The following is a 22426-nucleotide window of genomic DNA, read 5'->3' on the forward strand; positions in this document are numbered from 1 at the left end:
AAAAAAAGAATGTAGAGAACCAAGACAAAATTGCATTTTCTTTATTTAGGGTCAAAGTTTGGTTGCATTATTTAACATTTTAATCAAAATTTCTAATTTTTAGAAATTCATAAATATATATTGAGATAATATTTTGCTGTTTTAATAACATGTTTCTAATTAATGTGGAAGAAACATTTTAGTGTGCAGTATTTACTTTGACTTTTCTTGGAATTTCCTTTTCATTAATGGGCCCCATCCATTAATGCTCAAAAGTTATTCATGGTTCTATATTCAGAAATAACCCTTGGCTGTGCTCAGATACTACAATGGATCAATTATCATTATATAATATTATTGGCCATTATTAATAGTTTCTATTATCATTTAGTAATCACTCTATTCAATTATTATTGATAAGGTTATGGCTATAAAACATCTTTCTGGATGTTTTAATTTTATATAAAGTTTTATTTTTACCTATGGCTAAGAAACCAAACAGAATACTGCCTTTGAAGATTAATGTCTTCATTTGGCTTCCCCAAATATAATTCGGATGTCTAATTAAAATAGTGCAAATTATTTATGAAATAGTATCCTAGAAAAATATGAACAGGAATGATTAAATAAAAAATGAGAGAAAAGCCAATGAAGGATGTATTTCTTTAGCAAGCTAAAATAGTGTATAATTAGACCTTAATACCATTACAGCACCATAGAAACTGTGAAACACAACTTTTAGTTATTACTTCAAGAGAATCAGGGTTTCTATAATTTACAGTTTTCTCTGCAGGCCAACAGAGTGAACACTTCTCTAAGAGAAAGTTTTTTTTACCTAAAATGCCTATTCTGACAGTTGCTATGCCACACTAGCTCTGGTGGGTTTGCAGTGGATTAATGTAAAAGACTAATCATGAAACTTATAGTACAGCTCATCATTTCCTCTTAAAATAAATTTGCATTGCTTTTTTATCATGTCTCATTTCAATGTTCAACTGTCTATTTATTATTTCATGCACATGGCTCTTAGACATTGCATATTTTTAAAAATGAAAGTACTGTATGGTAAAGTCTACTATTTGTTAGACTGATATCCCTACATGCAATGTATGTTTGTTGCTGTGATTTCTTTCACCGCCATTATTTAATCTAGCCCAGAAATTGTAGAAAGGAGGAGATTCTAAGTATTTTTAGTTACTACTTAGAGGTGGGTGTTAATCCACACCAGAGTATTTAAAGCTTACCCCTACATTCTATGTTCTATCTGACCCTAACTCAGATAGCTTTGTAATAATTATACTACTTGATTTGTTGCATTTTTCTGTCTAATTCCAATAACATATGAAATATTTTCGTTTTCTTTTCATGAATATTTATTTTCTACCCATAGAGTATCATCATAAAATTCGTCAACTTTATACCCAACATAATGTGATTTAAGATCCATATATATATATATATATATATATATATATATATATTAAGATTACTATACTTATAAAATCGTATTTCAAAATGGTATTATCTGTGATTTATTTCTGCATATACACAGCTTTATAAAGACAAAGGTATATTCAAAGAAAATTACCATATGGGCAGTTTTCTTTACATACTTTAGTGTAAATTATATCCTTTTATTTACTTAGTCACAAAAGTTTTGTCATGACTATATCTTGCTATTGTACACATATTAAAATTAATCCATAATAGAGCTTCGAAATATATCTTGGCTTGATTCATTTTTACTTATTTATTTTAATAAATTAGGTCCAATAATGTTCATCTCACAGATTATCTATTGTAACAGACTTTGAAGCAATAGTATAATAACCTTTATATAACTTAACTGTTCAACATCCAGCTATATATTTTCTTCACACGTTCCTAGATAATAGGGTTTTAGACCATGTCATTCTTTAACCACTATGCTGACTTTTTGACTTATTTTTTTATCATTCCATATTCTGCTGATCACATTTATGTTAATCAAACACATCCAGAACATTCCTACTTTAGGTCTTTTCAAAGGAGAAACATTCTTAGGGTATTTATGTGGCTGGCATTATTGGTTTCTTCAACCATTTGCTCAGATGCCATTTACTCACAGAAACTGTCACTTATTTCTTAGTTAAAGTCACAACACCCTCCTTTCATGTAGAATTTATATTACATTATTGTGGTTTTATTTTTTCAGGGCTCTTTCACCAACTACATATTTCATTTATTATATTCATTAGTGTTATCTATATTTAGAAATACAGGGTTTGTGGTCTTATTTGGGGGATAGTGTAAAAGTACTGTTAAGTTTATACATCCTGAAGTTGCTTTGATGTATCCATTGGTAAGTAAATATAGATTTCTTTTAAATAGAGATTCCTGAGGCTGGAAAGATAGTTTATCCCTTGAATGCAGATAACTTAGGTTTGATTCCAGGCTCTCCAAATGGTTTCTAATGAATGCCAGAAATAATTTCTAAGTGCAAAGCCAGGGGTAAAGCTCCAAGCACAAATAGGTATGGCTTTCAAACAAAATAAATGAAAAATACAGAAATAGGGTTAGAGAGATGCTACAGGGAAGGTGCTTGCTTTTAACGAAGCTATCAGATTAAATTTCAGCAACCCATATGATTCCCTGAACATCACCAGGAGTGATCATCCTTGCCAGAAATGAGCCCTGCGCATGACAGGTATGATCCAAAATTACTCTAGGAAAACAAAAATACAATAAAAAATGCCCTCTTCATGCTTATGTTCATTACAGCTCTATTTATTTATAATAATCAGAATCTGGAAACAGCCCAGATGTCCAACAGATGAGTGGCTAAAGAAACTGTGGTACATCTATCTACACAATGCAATACGTTGCAGCTGTCAGGGAAAATGAAGTCATTAAATTTTTCTATACATAGATGGACATGGAAACTATTATGATGAGTGAAATGAGTTCAAGGGAGAGAGACAGATACAGAATAATCTCACTCAACTGTAGGATTTAAGAAAAATTCAAGAGAGTATGGTAATAAGACCCAGAGGCAATAGAGATGAGAGCTGGAAGAACCGGCCATGATATGAAGCATAGCACAAAGAGTGTTGAGTGCAGTTAGAGAAATAACTACACTAACAACTATCATGACAAAGGTAGTGAGTGAGAGAAAGAATATCTGTGTCAAAGAAAGAAAGGGGTTGGGGAAGAAGGGAGAAAGGGACATTGATGGTAGGAATATTGCACTGGTGAAGTTGGGTGTGTACTTTATAAGGACTGAAGCCTAATTAAAAACATGTTGTTAGCCTAGTACTTACATAAAATAAAAATAAAAAAAAGATTAGTTTGACTGTTTGTGAATTAAATTTATTAAAGTGTAAAAATATTAAAAAATAGATTCCTAATTGGTTGCATGTTAGTATTTAATCAATGTGTTAACATCTTTGAGAAACAGCTGAAAATGATGCAAAAATTAATTTTAATTAGAAACAAAAATAGATGTATTCTAAATTAAATGCCAAAAATTCTCAAAGGATGATGCATAAAATAATGATAGAAATAAGTATATTTAAACCAAATATAGATCTTTTGTGGATATTGAATTTAATATCATATTATAGTTAAATTTTTATTTTATATTTGATTGTGCACCTTTAAAATTTATCTATAACTATGTGCCATGAAATAATTGAATTATTACATATATACATAATAATTGATATTTTGTGTGTAGATATGAGTATACATATATAAATGTATATGTAACAATGAAATTATCTACAAAACTTGTTACACATATCCTGTGATTAATTGTATTTTTATTTATGCTTTATATTTTAGGTGCTCATTATCAAAACAGCGCCATAATATATATTTTCTTGTTTAGTCATATTTAATAGATACTAAGTTCAAATTCTAAGCATATCACTGTTCATTTAAGTATAAATATCTAACTACCCACAGAAAACCAATTAGCTGCAAACAAAACATTGTAATTTTTTAATTTGCTTTAGATGACTCCAGAGAAATTTGATATCATTTGCTTATATCTTAATTCTATAGTTATAATTAACTCTCATGATTTATACTTAATTTACCTTGCACAACTCTTGTATAAATATAATTATAAAATATGTCACCATTTATAGACCCTTAATTCATATATAAATATGCAGTATTGATAACATGTTATCTTTCATACTTAGAATATATGAAAACAATTAAATTTTGATTCTCATTACTTCTTAGATGTATCAATAATCTCAAAAATTTTTGATGACATTTATGCTACTTTATTTATAATTACATAATTAAATGAACTGTATTATTATAAATTTGACACAAATGTGGTATTATCTTTGAGCTATGCTTTATATTTTTAAATATTATATCAGCATTGTGACTTTACACTTACTCTTTTTAAAATGTATTTTCTTCTTTTCTCTACAATATTAGCAAATTATTATTTTGTACCAGCAATAATGAAACATACCCACTTCTAGAGAGTCAAGGTCTCTTTGTCATTATACTAAGGTTATTTCCCCAACCCTACCCTCTCACTCAGCCCTTCTCATATCACAAATTCCATTGACTGTATCTAAAGGCAGTTTCTATTGTGGATTATCTCTCTCTTTGTTTCTTTATTCGCCTTCCTATGAGTAAGGTCACCTAAAATGTGTCTTTTTTTCTTTCTGGTTTCTTCTATTTAGCATTATTTCTTTTTTTTTTTTTTTTTTTTTTTGGTTTTTGGGCCACACCCGTTTGACGCTCAGGGATTATTCCTGGTTATGCGCTCAGAAATCGCCCCTGGCTTGGGGGGACCATATGGGACACCGGGAGATCGAACCGCGGTCCGTCCTACGCTAGCGCTTGCAAGGCAGACACCTTACCTTTAGCGCCACCTTCCCGGCTCCGCATTATTTCTTTCAATTCCAAGTTGCAACTAATTTAAAAATTTCATTAGTAGTATTCTCATATGTGTAAATTTTATAATCATTTTTTAAAATTTATTCCTTTGACTTTAGTCATTTAGGTATTTTTCCATATTTTGCTTTAATAATATCATTATTGTTTAATAATTTTTACAATAATAGCTATCCATATGTCTTTCTATATTAATATTTTTTGTGCTGGGGACAGAATCCCAGGTGTTGAATTACAGTATTATGTGGAAATTCTAGTTTTAATATTTTGAGAAACCTCTGAATTATTCATCAGAGAGACTGAAATAAGCAACATCAACAACAGTGAATGAGTTCCTTCTCTGTGAAATTCCTTTCAACACATGTTATTCCCAGAACTTTTAATATTGTTTATCCAAGCTGGTATGGCTTGATATTACATTAAAATTTTGACATGCTACCTAATATTTTGCATGCCTCTGGAATTCTTATGTCATTTTTGCTACTGCTGCTCTGCATCCAGTAATGACTCAGGGCAGTGCTTGGTGATGGCTAGTATAGAACCTAAGTTGGCCTCATGCAAGGCAAATGTGTTAAAACTCTAGGTGACGCCATCGGTAGGGCGTTTGCCTTGCACACTCGCTGACCTAGGATGGACCACAGTTAGATCCCTCCAAGTAACATATGGGCCCTCAAGCCAGGAGCGATTTCAGAGCACATAGCCAGGAGTAACAAACCCCTGTACGTCAATGAGTGTGACCCAAAAATCAAAAGAAAAAAAAGTTAAAACTAACATGAATAGACATTTTACTAAGAAAGTAACATAAGTCTATCTCTTTTTTCGTATCCCCTATGTATATATAGAAAAAAACATTGAGTTTTCAGCTTTTAAATTTTAAGCCTAAAAAGTAAGTAAACTCATCATTTGGATTTAACCTTCATACATGATGTTAGCTGGGCGTCTAAATTCAATTTTTTGCAAGTGGTTAGCCAGTTGTGCCAACAACACTTGTTGAAGAGGCTTTCTTTGCTCCATTTAGGTTTTCTTGCTCCTTTATCAAAAATTAGGTGATTGTATGTCTGGGGAACATTCTCAGAGTATTCAAGCCTATTCCACTGATCTGAGGGCTTGTCTTTATTCCAATACCATGCTGTTTTGATAACTATTGCTTTGTATTACAGTGTAAAGTTGGGGAAAGTAATTCCTCCCATATTCTTTTTCCCAATGATTGCTATAGCTATTCTAGGGTGTTTAATGTTCCAAATGAATTTCAAAAGTGCCTGATCAACTTCTTTGAAGAATGTCATGGGAATCTTTAGAGAGATCACATTAAATCTGTACAATGCTTTGGGGAGTATTGCCATTTTAATGATGTTAATCTTACCAATCCATGAGCAGGGTATGTGCTTCCATTTCTGCTTGTCCTCCCTTATTTCTTGGAGTAGAGTTTCGATATCAAACCATAAGATATATAGAACAACACATAGGTAAAACACTCCGGGACATTGAGACTAAAGGCATCTTCAAGGAGGAAATTACACTCTCCAAGCAAGTGACAGCAGAGATTAACCGATGGGAATATATTAAATTGAGAAGCTTCTGCACCTCAAAAGAAATAATGCCCAGGATACAAGAGTCCCCCACTGAATGGGAGAAACTATCACCATATACCCATCAGATAAGAAGCTAATCTCCAAAATATACAAGTCACTGACAGAACTTTACAAGAAAAAAAAAATCTAATCCCATCAAAAATGGGGAGAAGAAATGGACAGACACTTTAACAAAGAAGAAATACAAATGGCCAAAAGACACATGAAAAAATGCTCCACATCACTAATCAGCAGGGAGATGCAAATCAAAACAACTATGAGGTACCATCTCACACCCCAGAAATTGGCACACATCACAAAGAATGATAATAAGCAGTGTTGGGGGGGATATTGAGAGAAAGGAACTCTTAGCCACTGCTGGTTGGTCTAGTTCAACCTTTATGGAAATCAATATGAAGATTCCCCCCAAAAACTGGAAATCTAGCTCCCATACGACGCAACTTTACCACTCCTAGGAATATATCCTAGGAACACAAAAATACAATACAAAAATCCCTCCCTTACACCTATATTCATTGCAGCACTACTTACCATAGCAAGACTCTGGAAACAGCCAAGATACCCTTCAACAGATGAATGGCTAAAGAAACTGTGGTACATATACACAATGGAATATTATGCAGCTGTCAGGAGAGATGAAGTCATGAAATTTTCCTATACATTGATGTACATGGAATCTATTATGCTGAGTGAAATAAGTCAGAGAGAGAGAAAGACGCAGAATGGTGTCACTCATTTATGGGTTTTAAGAAAAAATGAAAGACATTCTTGCAATAATAATTTTCAGACACAAAAGAGAAAAGAGCTGGAAGTTACAGCTCACCTCATGAAGCTCACCACAAACAGGGATGAGTTTAGTTAGAGAAATAACTGCGTTTTGAACTATCCTAATAATGAGAATGTATGAGGCAAATAGAAAGCCTGTCTAAAGTACAGGCGGGGTTGGGTGGGTAAGAGGGAGATTTGGGACACTGGTGATGGGAATGTTGCACTGGTGATGGGTGGTGTTCTTTACATGACTGAAACCCAAACACAATCGTGTATGTAATAAAGTTGTTTAAATAAAATTAAAAAAAAGTAAGTAAACTCTCTTTACATCTACTTTGTACAATTGAACTAGTTAGTCTTAACTTTTGGAGAAAATACTGAAGAGAGAACCAGAGAGCTTAAATATGAAAATTCAATCACAGATATTTAGGGTAAAGCACAGCAAATGCTAGAAACATGATTTTAAATATCCCTTTCAATGGAAACTTATTACAATATAATGACAGCTCTTAAATCCATACACATTGTGTAATTCAAATTGCTATTTGCTTTGTACAGGTATAAAAATGGCCATAACAGTGCCTCGCATTGATTCTTGAAAACTTTATTTTTTCTAAGAAAAATATAAAATATATTGTCAAACATACACTATAGTGGCCTTAAATAAAAATCTTAGTTTGTGTTTCTAACTCCTATTATAGGTGCATCATCAAATTTTGATGTCAGAGGTTTGGATGAGAAGTTCCTAATCAGAAACTACAGATTTAGTAATCTCCTAATGAGAATTCCTCAGACCCCAGACTTAACAACACAGCTAGCTAGTATCATCATGGTTTCAATTTATCATGTCAGATACAGAGAACTCTGAAGCATTCCATTCCCACAATTAGGAACCATCTTGTTATTTTTTGGAAGCAGTGTGAGGAGTATAAGTAGGAAGAAAACCAGGTAAATTTGCTGAGTTTTTTAAGACTGCCATGCATATATTATTAAAAACCTGAAACTAAGAAAATATAATACTTTTAAGCTAATTTCTGGAATAATAGTGATAATTGGGAAGTAGAAACCTGGGTGCCTAATAATAATGTTGAGACTTAACTTTTGAAAGCACGAATCAACTATATATAACTACATTGTGAAGTTCTCTTTATCTATTACCTATAACCAAATATATGTTTTGCCTAAGAAAAATGTAGTAGTTTTTTTTTACTTTAAGATGTCTGCTCTGTCAAAATGATAGAAAAACAATTTTGTAATTTTCTTTATAAGAAAATCTATAGGCATAAAAGTTTCCCTCTCATACATCATATCTTCTTAAGTTCAAACTGTTTTCTTTATTCCATTAAATCAAGTGGAATTATGAAGCAAGTAACCAGATAATAATGGGTTTAAAAGGTACTATCCATCTGTTTATGATTACTCCTAGTACTTAAGTAAAATTCATGTACTGAACAAAGCTTCTTATTCATGTAATTTAATTTTTAACTTTTTAAAATGTTGATGTATTCTTTTTATTATGAAATATATATACCAATACATTGTTTAAAATTTTTTACCATTTATGTAAAATAAGATGGGTTGGATTATATTGTGCACAATGTAATAATTTGTATAGACTACTAAATTTAATATTTAAATAAAAATTTATATTTATATTTGATTTGAAATAATTTCAAGTATTATTCTGTATTTTCTGATACAAAAATCAAAGGACTTTATGATTGGTAAAAACAAAGATACATTTATAAATTTATTTATAAAGATACATTTATAAATAAATACATTTTAAAATCAAAGGACTTTATGAATGGTAAAAACAAAGATATATTTATTAATCTAATATTGCTTGTATCCTTTTTTCTGTGATGCATAATAAAATAATTGAGGAACCGAGTATTACTTTATAAAAAATTATGCATTTCCAGAAATGTTAAACTATAAATAAATTTTATTATGCAGCCTTAAGTAGTTAATGTGATATAAATATTTGGTTCATTAAATCATCTGTAAATAATAGTTGTTACATATGACACTGTCCTATTTGTATATGTGTGTTTTAGAATATATATTAATTTTCTACATATTTCTCTATCTCCAATTTGGCTATTCTTTCATTCATCGAGCAAATAATTATTGAAACCTACCAAATAATTTTAATGTAAGATACATAAGCAACCTTTATAATCTACAATGATATATTTAATTGGAAAAAAGAGTAAACATTTCCATGAAGGAAGTAGTTAAAATAGCGGAGGAAGTCTTTATGATGGGGTATGTTTCTTTAAATTGTTAAGTGATGTTTCTCTAACTATGTGTTCATTTGTTTGTATTTATTATTATTTAATTCATGTTGAAATAGATATTCATACAAAAAGATCATTTTCAATAATGACATCTTACACTTAATTTGATACAATAAAAAACTTTACCCACATAGAATTTAAACAATTTTAGTGCATTTATCATGTGTAACTTATCTGAAAGTACCAAATCACTCCTTTGTTGACCTAACCCAGCATCTCTGGAGGCCCTCCTCTAGAGAACTGATAAAATTGAATACTTTAAATCTTTCTTACTTCTATTTATTTTTTGCCTCTCGTGGGCTCATGCAGCAGGCTAAAGGGTTTCCATGCTGAGCTCCAGTCACTCATTTTTCAAGTATTACAGCACAAAAGCGAGACTGTAGGGGATTTATTATTTTTTTTTTGTAATAGAATAGCTTTCAAACAAATGACACTCTTGACTACTAAGTTAATAAAAAAGAGATCATTTGAGTTAAGGTGTGACTTGGAGGATTATTTCCCTGCTTTATAGACTTACTACATTGCATATAAAAAAATAAATAAAAATAGTGCTCAATTTACCTTTATGTGCAAAGAAATAGAATTGTCTTATGAATATTCTTGCTTCATTAGAATCTACTCTTAGGTTGTGACTAAACTAGCTTGAATTTAAAGTATAGTATAAAGTTGAGCTTTTCGAGATGATACACAAATATATATTAAAATTAATATTTTTCAATTTTTCTTTAAATAACTAGCTATGAAAGAGGAAGTGAATTGTAAAAGTGGCAAAATATAATATGATAAATGACAATAAAATGGGTTGCATTTGCTCATAAAATAGTTACCTAAAATTAATAACTATTAACTACATAATTACATTTTAATTTTATAATGACATGTGGCTAGAGAGATATTACAGTGTATAGGGTTGATACTTGCCTTGCACATAACCAGTTCGGTTCACCAACACATGTGATCCCCAAATTATGAAGATTAAATCTTGAGAGCAAAGCCAGGAGTAAGCCCTGGGCCCTGACAGGAATGAACTCAAAACAAAAACTAGCAATCAAAAATTGACATTGACAGTGTTAGGAAATTATTCTCATCATGTTCAATTACATTCAAGTTTAATGATTTTTTTTTAGAAATCTTCTCTAATCTATGACAATAAAGATAATTGTTGGTGTGGAAGAATTTGGAGATGTGTGGGAAGCTTATAATATTTTTTATTGCTTCAAAATGACTGTTATGGGTTGGTAAATATGCAAATATGTCAGAAATTTATTTTATTTATGGTATCATTATATCAATTTTATTTTGAAAATAAATGTCTCTAATAAGAAATATTCTCACTTGGAAACTTAATCCCCATAATATTGAGACATTTTTTGTATGGCTGAATATATGATATATTGCTAGAACCAGAATGTCTTTATATAGATTCTTTTATCTAAAAAAAAAGGCAGTTTTTCTTTTTCTTGGGAGACTGGACTAGCCTAGTCTCTCTATACTACATTACACAGTGTCATGAATAACAGGTGAGGTGTGAACTTAAGAATGCTTTCTTAGTTTTTAACAGGAATTATTTTATACTCCAGTTTAATCATTATTTAAAAATAATATTCCCCAATGAGCAACTTTCTAGTTACCAAACTACACAAATAAGATGTATCTTTATTAGAACGCGAACCTGAAAATAAGAATGTTTACTATTGTGGATTTTAATAGTAACTCATATTTGAAACCAAAATTTGTTGCAAGATATATACTTCAGATACAAAATGCAGCTCAACATGATTTAATTACCAGCACAGTTGAGGTCTCCAAAGCACTACCAGGATTGAGCCCAGGGCAGAGCCAGGAGTGATCCCTAAATACTACTATATTCAGAAACAATAACTAGAGAACAATAAATATACAGTATACAAGCAAAATGTCTCTTGTCTAAGCCATTCTAATAGTTCATGTGTGGTAATTTGAGGGCAGGGTACTTTATTTGGACAGATCAATTTAAGCACTTCTAAGGGATATATCTTATAGAATGCCACCTTGATGCAAATCTTGAACATTAATCAAAATATATTTTAGTTTATTCTAGTTGCCAGAGCTTTTCACTTTAATGTAAATTTATATTTATGTTGATTTTGACATGAATTGACAAATTAGCATTTTAAATTTACTTTCATAAACAATAATACTCCTTTTGTTTTCCTAGAATGATATAAGCTGGCATTTTATATCTCTTCTACAGGTTTAATCGGGCATGGAAAGTATGTCTACAATGTTAGACTTAGTAAAAGACACCTTAATACTTTCCTAAATTATACTAATTCTGCCATGATTGAGAAGAAAAGCACAAAGTCAAAAAGCTTTGTCAACTGGCATGCTACAAAAATATTGATAAACATTTTTGTTTTTTAGCCACATGGTACTAAGCTGTTATTATATACTTGTATAAAATTGCATCACCATACTAGTTTGTGTAGTGTTTGTGATATTATTGGGAGCAAAAGAAAATAAGCAGAGCCCTAGAGGAATAGATCATGGAATCCATATGGAATGGCACAAGGGCGACCATAGATACTTCTATGGCTGAAGCCCTTGCCTAGTATACTAAATGACCAGATTATGTTTTTTTTGTTTTGTTTTGCTTTTTTTGGGCCACACCCTGTGATGCTGTGGGGTCACTCATGGCTAAGCATTCAAAAATCGCTCCTGGCTTGGGGGACCATAGGGGTTGCCAGGAATGGAACCAAGTTCTGTCCTGTATCAGTCGTGTGCAAGGCAAATGCCCTGTCACTGTGCTTTTGCTCTGGCCCCAGGTTGTTTTTTTTTTTAACTTTTTATTAATTGATTGGTTTTTGGTGCCATGCACAGCAGTACTCATGGGTTACTCCTGTCTTTGTACTGAGAAATCATCCCTGGTAGGCAGGGGGATCATATGGGATGTTGGGAATTGAAACGGGTCCCACCCGGATCCCTCATGCAAGGCAAAGGCCCTATCTTTGTGTTATCTTTCTGCCCCTCCCTCCCAGATCCTGTTTTTAATGGCCCACTTTCTTGAAATATAATATTTCTGTCACTTGATCTACATTCCTATACTTTGTGCTTATTTGCTTATATTGGCTTGTTTTGGAGCCTATGAGGCAGTGCTAGATTACTACTGGCTCTGACTCGGGAATTCTGGAGGTGCTAGGAGATCATATAAGATACCAGGGATCAAATCCAGGTTGGCTGCATGCAAGGAAAGTTTTCTTCCTGCTGTACTATTGCTCTGACCTTCTTTTTTAGTCTAAGGATGAATATTGCATACTATAAGTGCTTTTCAATGTATTCAAAAAGGGATGGTCTGATTTTGCACCCTGTTTAGTAATCTATATATGAAAAAATATTACAATAGAAATTGGTGATATGAAAATCCCCATGATCCATTAACTACAATTTTGATAATAGCCTATGAAATATAACAAGTACTTATAACGTATTAGGATACTTTAAACTCAGCATTTAATATACATATTAAACTAAATATCTGCCATCTTTAGTAATATATAAAATATCTGAGTAACAATTACTCTTCCATATATATCTTAATTTATATATTTATTTCACTATTATATTTATAACTATTGCTCCAGTTAAGACTATGACACATAATATATCTAATAATTTTGTCTGGGATTGACAGTTGGCAATAAATATATAATTTACCTAGAAGTAAAATCCAGTTATCATTTTTTCATTTTGGTTTAATTTTTGTCTTGGCAGTGCTCAGGACTTACTCCTGGCTCAGCAACCAGGAATCCATTTTGGTGAGGCTCAAAGGACCATACCTATGTGGTTCTAGGGATGGAACATGATTCAATCATGAGCAAGACAAGGGTTTTATCTCTATACTAGTTAACTTTAATATCAGTCAAATATGTTGATATTAATAAATGAGCTTATCTATGAAATAAATTATTTTCAACTACAAACAATAGCCTCCATATATGTTATTGCTTCTCTGCATCATGAAATTTATGCTTTCCTTTATTAAATATTCATATTATATCATTTAAGTTTTTCTCCTTTCTTAAGTTTTTTATTTTACCTTTTGAGGGGGAGAAGCCTTGAGGCACATGCATCAATGCTCCAGGATTGCTTCTGTCTCAGTGTTCAGCAGTAACTCCTGGCAGTGCTCATATGAGCCAGGCATAGAATCTGGCTTGTCATGTGCAAATCAAATTCACTTAACTCTTTTTGTTTGTTTGTTTTGTTTTGGTGTCACACCTGGCAGTGCTCAGGGGTTACTCCTGGTTCTGTGTTCAGAAATCTCTCCTTACATGGGGGACCATATGGGATACCAGGATTCAAACCACTGTCTATCCTGGGTAGGGCTGCTTGTAAGGCAAACGCCCTGCCACTGTGCTATCTCTCCGGATCCTTCACTTAACTATTGGCCTAAATCTGTGGCCTCAAATGTAAACCTCATGCCCCAATCTCAGGGGACTGGAGAGACGTGGGTTTGGGATAAATGACAACAAAGGAAATAATCCAATCAAAGTTGAAGTGAATGGTAGAGGTCCAGGAACTTCCAACACAAAATTTCTGTTCCTCACACTAAGGCCAACATGCAGGTAACTCAGTTGTGGAAAACCAGACTCACAGTTTCTCTTTGAGAACCAAAGTCTTCCTTTATTGGGAAGTAAAGACCAGACTCTGGGGTGGAGAACAGGTAGAATAAGGGGCCAAACCGAAAGGTGTTTCAATCCAAAGGTACTTTAAGCCAATGATAAGCACCGTGATAAGCACAAGCGAAAAAGAATAGAATGATAATGGTTATTGGGGTCTCAAACTCTCGGCCTGCGGGCCGCAAACGGCCCTCCATACAACATTTTGTGGCCCTGCCCTAGAGGAATCTTTTTTTTTTGTTTTGTTTTGTTTTAGTTGTTTGGGTCACACACCCCCAATGTTCAAGGCTTACTACTGACTTTGCACTCAAGGATCACCCTGACTTTGCCTCCTGTGGCCCTCAGGTAAATTGAGTTTGAAATCCCTGGTTGGAATACTAGTCCAAGGGTTATGATTTTTATAGTCTTTTAGAAAATGTGATTTATCAAATTGATGTTTATGAAAAAGAAAATTGTATTCTGGACATGTAACACACTTTGTATTATTCCAATCATAGATTTTAGTTTCTACATGTGAAACTAGGCTGGTTTAGAATTAGTTTCTCAATTTGTGCTATGCACTTTTTTAATGTATTTTTATGTATTTTTGTCATTATTTTTTTTCAACACTGTCAAAAATGTAATGAGAAGTATCTTGCTTAAATCATTCCAATACTATACCCTCCTCACAACACCTTGCTTTTCTCCACCGTTTTCATCATACACCACCTCATATTTCTAGCTTCACCATAGTAAACATTCTACTAAAAACCAGGTCTCAAGTTTTTTTTAATAATATTTTATTTAAAAACCTTCGTTACAAACATGATTGTGGTCGGGTTTCTGTCATATAAGAGGATACCCCCATCACCAGTGCAACATTCCCACCACCAATGTTCCAAAATTTTATTGTTTTCCAACATATTTTTTCCTACTATATAACTTTATATCTCATATCTGAGGGCAATCATTGATCTGCCTCTCTCCTCTGACTACCTTTTGTGGTAGTCTCCAAAACCATTCACCTAGCATAAATTACATGACTTTATATTTATGTTTGAGTAGTTTTATATTACTACTTAGTATTTAGAACAATACATCACAGTTTATTTACCCAGTTACCTGTTCTTAAACAGCTGTTTTTTTTTCCATGTCACGCTTCTTTAAATGGTGGCAAAATGACAATTAAAATGCTCATTTTAATAGAGATTTTGAATCTTAGAGGTAGATGCCAAAATGTTGAATTGCTAGGTATGATGGTCCCTCAACTGAAACTTAGGAAGAAGAACAAATTAAAATCAGGTCTGTAAAAGTGCATGATATTTATTTTTTTAAATGATATAACCTAGGGGATGGTGTGGTTGCTCAGTGGTAGGGTGTTTGCCTTGCATGTGGATGATCTAGGATGGTCTTCAGTTTGATCCCCAGTGCCTCATATGATCCCCGAAGCCAGGAGATTTCTGAGCACATAGTCAGGAGTAACCCCTGAGTGTCACTGGATATGGCCCAAAAACCAGGAAAAAAATCATATAACCTAGAAATTAATGTAAACATATAATTTATACATAAAGATATTGCACCTGGGATTTGCCTTCAAATAGATTACAGAAATAAAATAAAAATGTAAAATAACAAAAAGAAACAAAATATAGGAAGCAAGTATGTGAACAAAATTGAAGAATAACTGGGAACTCCCCACCTCCAAACTAAGAGAAAGTTAGGTTTAGGCAGTATATTAGAAATAAAATCTGTAATTGCTGAGATTAGCATTTGATATAGCTAGTTCATTGTCATTACAATTTTAATTTGTTGCATAATAATATTTTCAAATAGACCAGCAAGAAAAAATTTCCCTTAGGTACTAATTTTGTTAGTTTTACAAATTCTAATGTAGTATTCTGTATCAGTGACATTTAGACTACAGTGTCCATATTTATTTGTTACTTAATCATTCGCTTGAAATAGAAACTATTATTATGGAAAAATGAATTAGGATTTAAGGGATAACACACAAATTAAGTTGTTTGTCTTGCATATGGACAACCAGGGTTTTATTCCCATCATCACATATGATGTTTATACTGCCAGTAGTGATCACAGAGCAAGGATTCTGGAGTGAAAACTGAATACTACTAAATGTGGGGCTCCCCAAAAGCAAAAATCTTTAATATTATTACTAAAATATTGAAATAAAAGCAACAACTTAAAATAGTATATGAGGGCTACAAAGCGCTTAAGCTCTGGTGCATAGACCTAACATGTACAAGGTCTTGATTACATTACAGCAACCAATGGCTCCTCAACATTACATAGGAACATCAAATTAGAAGATTGAACAATCAGATCGTCTTGCTGATCATAGAATCTCCTGGTGAGCACCTAGACCCTGCCTACACCACCAGCTATGTTCTGTATTAAAATATAATTTAAAAATTAATCAATGTTAATTCATTGTTTATGAGTAATGAACTATAATGTAAAAAGGTAAAAAGTATATATAGGATCTATGATAACATTATAAATCTATTTTCAATATTTCTATGAACCTAATGATGTTTTAAAATTAAAATTTTATTTAAATAAGTTAATATTTTAAATTTAAATATCAAATTGGGATTTATAATTCAATATTGAGTAATATGTTATTAAAATATTTTGGGTTGTTCCTTTTATTTACTTGTTTATTGAGGTGATTCTAGGATTGTATGTTTCAGAGTGACTAATCTGTGACTCTTAAAAATACATATTGCCACATCATACCACTAAGTTATAAATATCATTCTAAAATAGTTTTTTAAAATACTTCCCCTTTTAAGTTCAGTCTTTTTTCCCTCAGGGGAAAAATAAATTGTTAGAGTCGAAGTTTTTTTTTTGTTTGTTTGTTTGTTTTTTTAAGTACCATGATTAATTACAAGCATGTTTGTAGTTGGGTTTCAGGGCATAAACAGAATACCCCCCTTCACCAGTGCAACATTCCCACCACCAATGCCTCCCACCTCCCCACCTCTGCCTGTATTCATGACATTCTTTAACATTATCATGGTAGTTGTTAGTGTGGTTTATTTCCCTATCAGCATTCACCATTCTTGGTGTTGAGCTTCAAATTGTGAGCCAGATCTTCAGGTCCTTCCAGTCCTTAAAGGAGTCGAAGTTTTTTTTTATTTTAATATTTTGTTTGTGCCTTACCATCTTTCTATCTCACATATGAACTATGTCATCCAATATTTGCTTTGCTTTTCTATTTCTGTAGTATTTCACATAGCTTCATTCACTCCATTTATATTTAACTTTTAAAAGCCTGAGTTCACAACTCAGTGGTCATATGGCAGATGCCAATAATAAGTTCAAATCCCTCCATCACATGGTACTTTCAAGTAAGCATTGGTCTGGAAGCATAGAATAATAACTTATAATAGATTTGTAGCATTACAGACACCAATCCACTTGGTCAAGTACAGCTGGGAGTGATCCACAGGCCTCCTAACACCATTCCTCACAAAAAATATTTCATGTAGATCAATTTTTTTAGAATTTAAGTTTCTGATAGGACTTTGAAGTAGAACTTCAAATACAGAAATTTCATACTATGACATTCTAGCTTGGTGATATAATTTAAAGTGGCTGACATTTAAATAGGAAGGCTATTATTGGCATTGTCATCCAAAATAAGCAGAAAAATGTATGGAACGTTTTTATTGGCATAGAAACAAGTTAAGAAAAATATGTACTAGCAAGCACTATAAAATTAATCTATTTTATATCTAATGGTATGTTTTATATTTAGCATAAAAAGAATGACATAATCACATAAGTATATTCTAGCCATTATTGAGGAAGCATTCATATTCATGAGGGATCACAGTGAGCATATATAATTAAGGAACATATAGAGAACATGTGTAGCATATATAAAAATATTTGTCGTAGGGATTATGTTATTTTTTTTAAATTAATAAAAGGAGACTAGAAACTGAGAAGGGTTTTCTAACAATTTCCACGGGTCAGTTTGTCCTGTGGATATGAAGTTTGTATATTTAGTGCAAAAATTTACCTAAGTTCTAGCTTGACCCCCATGACATAATATGGCACCCCCCTCAAAGAAAGGCTGTATTATCCAATAAGAAAAAAGCTTGAGACTAGTCTGTTCAGATACTAGAGAGTCCTAAATATTTAGGGGTTAGGAAGAAGAGGAGAGAAATTGAAAAAACAAACAAACAAACAGTGCTCGCTTCGGCAGCACATATACTAAAATTGGAACGATACAGAGAAGATTAGCATGGCCCCTGCGCAAGGATGACACGCAAATTCGTGAAGCGTTCCATATTAAAAAAAAAAAGAAAAAACAAACAAACTAAAGACTTTGAAAGTATCTACAAACTGCTTTAGAGAAATTGGAAGAATTCTTGCAACTACCTAAAGTGCCATATAGTCACTGTAGGATTTCAAAGACATTCGTGAATTCTGATTTAATATGATATATGCATAGATTCTGCAGATTTTTTATAAGTAATCACATATATTTCCAATTTTAAAATCAGGTCTGATCATTGTATTCCTTCTCATTCCATTTAGGCTTTGTTTCATTATGCAATATTTTGTGTTTTAAAATAGATACCTTATTGCAGATTCTCAGCTACAAATATTAGTTGATAAAGTTGAATTCTTATAAATGAGTAAAGATTAAGAAAATATAAGAGATGATGGTAATGAGTTTTCTGTTTTGCTTTGGTTTTTGGTTATTTGATTTATGGGCCACACTCGGTGGTTTTCAGGGGTTACTCCTGGATCTACAATCAGAAATCAATCCTGGCAGGCTTAACCTTGAGCCATTCCACTCATATGGGATCCTGGGTCAGCCATGTGCAAGCAAGCACCCTATCCATTGTGATATTACTCTGGTCCCTGTTAATATGTCATTTTTAATTAGATCTTTCTGTCTTGTATTTTTGGTATAAGCAAGTTGAGTTGCAGTAATATTTTTTATATCTCATTTTTTTACAGTCTCAACTGACAGCTCTTCCCTGAACCTTCCCTCTCTCAAACAGTAATGCTGGCAAGTCTTTGTCTCTCTTCACACCGTTCACTTTTTTAATTCATCCCTCAGGAAAACTGAAATGTCAGCTTTGACTCAAAAATGATTGACTCATCATCGAGACTTCCATTGTCCTTCATTCCATTATATACTTTATTGTTTGAATTTACATACGCAAGCTTATTAACACAATTGCAATAAAGGAGTCACTATTTTTAGCTGACATTATTCATGATCCAGTTATATTTCCAGAGTTATCATTCAACGAGGAAACCAATTGTCCATAAAGATATCTTATTTTAATTTCAAATACCAACCCCTTTCCCAAATTACTTTATCTTGCAAATTGAAAGTGACACAATTATAAAGGATGCAGAGATTCACGTTTACATAAACTTTCTCATTTGCTAGCTATTCTATTATATAGAGAGAGTAGGAACATGCTTGTGCATATAAAAATTAGGTGTATAGAAGTTATAATAAGAAAAATAACCTTTATTGTGTGTTTTAAATTTTAATTATATGATTTCTTGGTAGTACTTTTGATACCTAATGTTAATCTCACTAACATCTAGGCAGTTCTAATAAAATGTTTTTATAGTTTCACATATAGAAAGACATTCATTTTTAATCATTGATTCTTTTTATTAGACATTGTCAGAACATCATTAACTTAGTTTACAAATTATTGGAGATGGTTCCTCTCAAATGGAAGGGAAAGAGAGCTAAAGAGAGTGAGAAAGAAAGAGAGAGAGAGAGAGAGAGAGAGAGAGAGAGAGAGAGAGAGAGAGAGAGAGAGAGAGAGAGAGAGAGAGAGAGAGAACAGAGGTAGGTCTTTTGCCTTCTCCTCAGCCAGACATGTTTGATCCCCTGCAACCCATATGGTTCCAAAACTGGCAAGGAGTAGTGATTTCTTTGTGTAGAGCCAGAATTAACCCCTCAGCCACGTTGAGTGTTTCCCCCAAAAAAAGAAAGAATGAAAGATAGTGAGAATAATGACAGTGTGAATAAGGCAGAGAGAGATTGACAGAAGTCTAGAAATAAGAATCAACTTTTTATTTAATTAGTTTTAAAAAGTTTATTACAGTAACATGATTTTCCAGTTTTCCCTATTACAGTTATTTCAGGAATTAAAAGGTGAAACACAAATCACATAACCAAGGTAACCTTCCTTTCATCAGTGTCTTCAATTTCCCACACGCCCTGTTTTATCCTACACCTTTACGGGCACACATTTACCAAACATTGTTTATTACAACACAAAATCAAATGAAATTACCAAAACTCAGAGTAATAAAGACCAATTTCGGGGCCAGAGCAGTGGTGCAGCAGTAGGGCATTTACCTTGCACATGGTTGACTCTGGTCGGACCGCAGATTGATTCCCCTACGTCCCATAGGGTCCCCAAACCAGGAGCAAGTTCTGAGCTTATAGCCAGGAGTAACTTTTGAGCATCACCGGGTCTGGCTAAAAACAAACAACAACAAAAATAAAGACCAGTTTGATATCGCCTATTAATGCATCCTACTTCCATTTAGGGGTGTGTGTGTTGACAGGACTATTATTTCAGTATCAAAATCTAACACAGACATACTCTGAGAATTGCTTTGATCATAAGAGCACTGAGCATTTCCAAATAGGGCCTACCTGTGTGAGGGCTTTGTGTAAATAAATCCATTCTAGAGGCCCAGGTAGCTGAACAATATCACTGTATGAGAATGAAGAGTTGCAAAAATTAAAATCCACACATTCTCTGTAGGCATCAGACTAAAAATGTAGAACTTCTGGAGCATGTCCATAAAAATATTCAATTCATTTTGAACCTTTTGGTTTAAACACCAGATGCTATTTAAGTCTGTATCTCCCTCTAGTGTACTGAATAAGTTACAGAGATCAGATTTTGGAATCCTAAGGGAGGGATAGATCCAATTTATGTCACTTCAAAGTTTTGGAAAATCACTGAGTGATTTTAGATTTTTCTGATAAATAATAAAAATATTTAGGTACGAATTGAAGTATGCTCTAATACAAATATTGAAATGGGGCCAAGTCCTGAAGTTTTTTCTGTGGCTAATTTTATTTTGTTTTATTATTTTTTGGATGGTGGGCCACACCTGCTGACTCTCGGGGGGTCACTCCTGACTATTCACTCAGAAATCATTCCTGGCTTGAAGGACCATATGGGACGTCAGGGGATCAAACTGCAATCTACCCTAAGTCAGCCAAGTGCAATGCAAATGCCCTACTACTGTGCCACTGCTCCGGCCCCTCCTGTGGCTAATTTTAAACTAGGAGCCTGAAAACATGTGATGACATGTTCATACAAATATTGTAATTGTCTGTCCTAAGAAAAGCCCAACAATATATCATCCATATAGGACTAAATATGCTTAGGGAAACTTTCCATTTGGATGTAAGACTGCATCAACAAAATATTGAGACATTGTGGGTGAGCTCACCATTCCTGAGGCAAAATAGTCCATTGAAATCACTACATGGAGGCTCAATTGTTGAGAGAATAGACTTAAGAAGCAAAGCACTTTCTGTCTTTTTGGTGAATAGGCTTTTACATCAACTCCTGTCTGCCTTTATATCAAAGGCCTGTCTTTTGGAATGGCTACTGGTGAAGGTAAGCAGTTCTTTAATTTCCCAATAGGAACCATGGATTAATGGACAGCTCTTAAATAAATGTCTTCAGCTACCTGATTTACTTTTTATTACCAATATTGACAAAACCTATTCAGAAAGTGGACTGTGTACCAATCTTAGCTGCTATATGTTCCAGAGTGTTAGCTGCTTTTCAACTAAGTTTCTAAGTGCCTCTAGTTATGTGCTGTTCACGGGCCACTGGGGAATCCTGATTGGAAAATTTGATTTTCATTAGACTGAAAGGAGTTCTGGGTTCTTTAAACCAATGGCCCAATTAAAAAGGTGAAATCTCTGAGTTGGTGGACTGAGAGCAATAAGAGCAATAAGGCAGAATGTCTGAGCTTGTGATATGAGAGAAAGTTGGGTTAGGGAATAAAATTTTGTCATATATTGCTTATCCAAATCGCACCCCAGAGTTTCAAGGAAACTGGAATTATGTGTATTAGTAAAATAACCCATAGGTATATGGTCTCAAGCACTTCAAAAGCCTAATGTTTTGATAAACAGATGCTGGAGGCAAACACCACCTCTTTTAGGCTATAAAGTATATTCTGCACGACCCAA

General features: G+C 33.0%; 1 protein-coding gene and 1 non-coding gene across 2 annotated transcripts in view; both read left to right on the top strand.

The window, feature by feature from the left end:
• PCDH15 (protocadherin related 15) overlaps positions 1-22426 on the top strand; it is a 1226762-nt gene that overhangs the window by 132812 nt on the left and 1071524 nt on the right. The gene's annotated exons all lie outside the window — the stretch shown is intronic.
• LOC125995284 (U6 spliceosomal RNA) lies at positions 18403-18509 on the top strand. Its single transcript, XR_007490832.1, has one exon. It is a non-coding gene; the product is annotated as a U6 spliceosomal RNA (small nuclear RNA).

Source organism: Suncus etruscus, chromosome 17, assembly GCF_024139225.1.
Source record: "Suncus etruscus isolate mSunEtr1 chromosome 17, mSunEtr1.pri.cur, whole genome shotgun sequence".
In the NCBI taxonomy this organism is placed as follows: Eukaryota; Metazoa; Chordata; class Mammalia; order Eulipotyphla; family Soricidae; genus Suncus; species Suncus etruscus.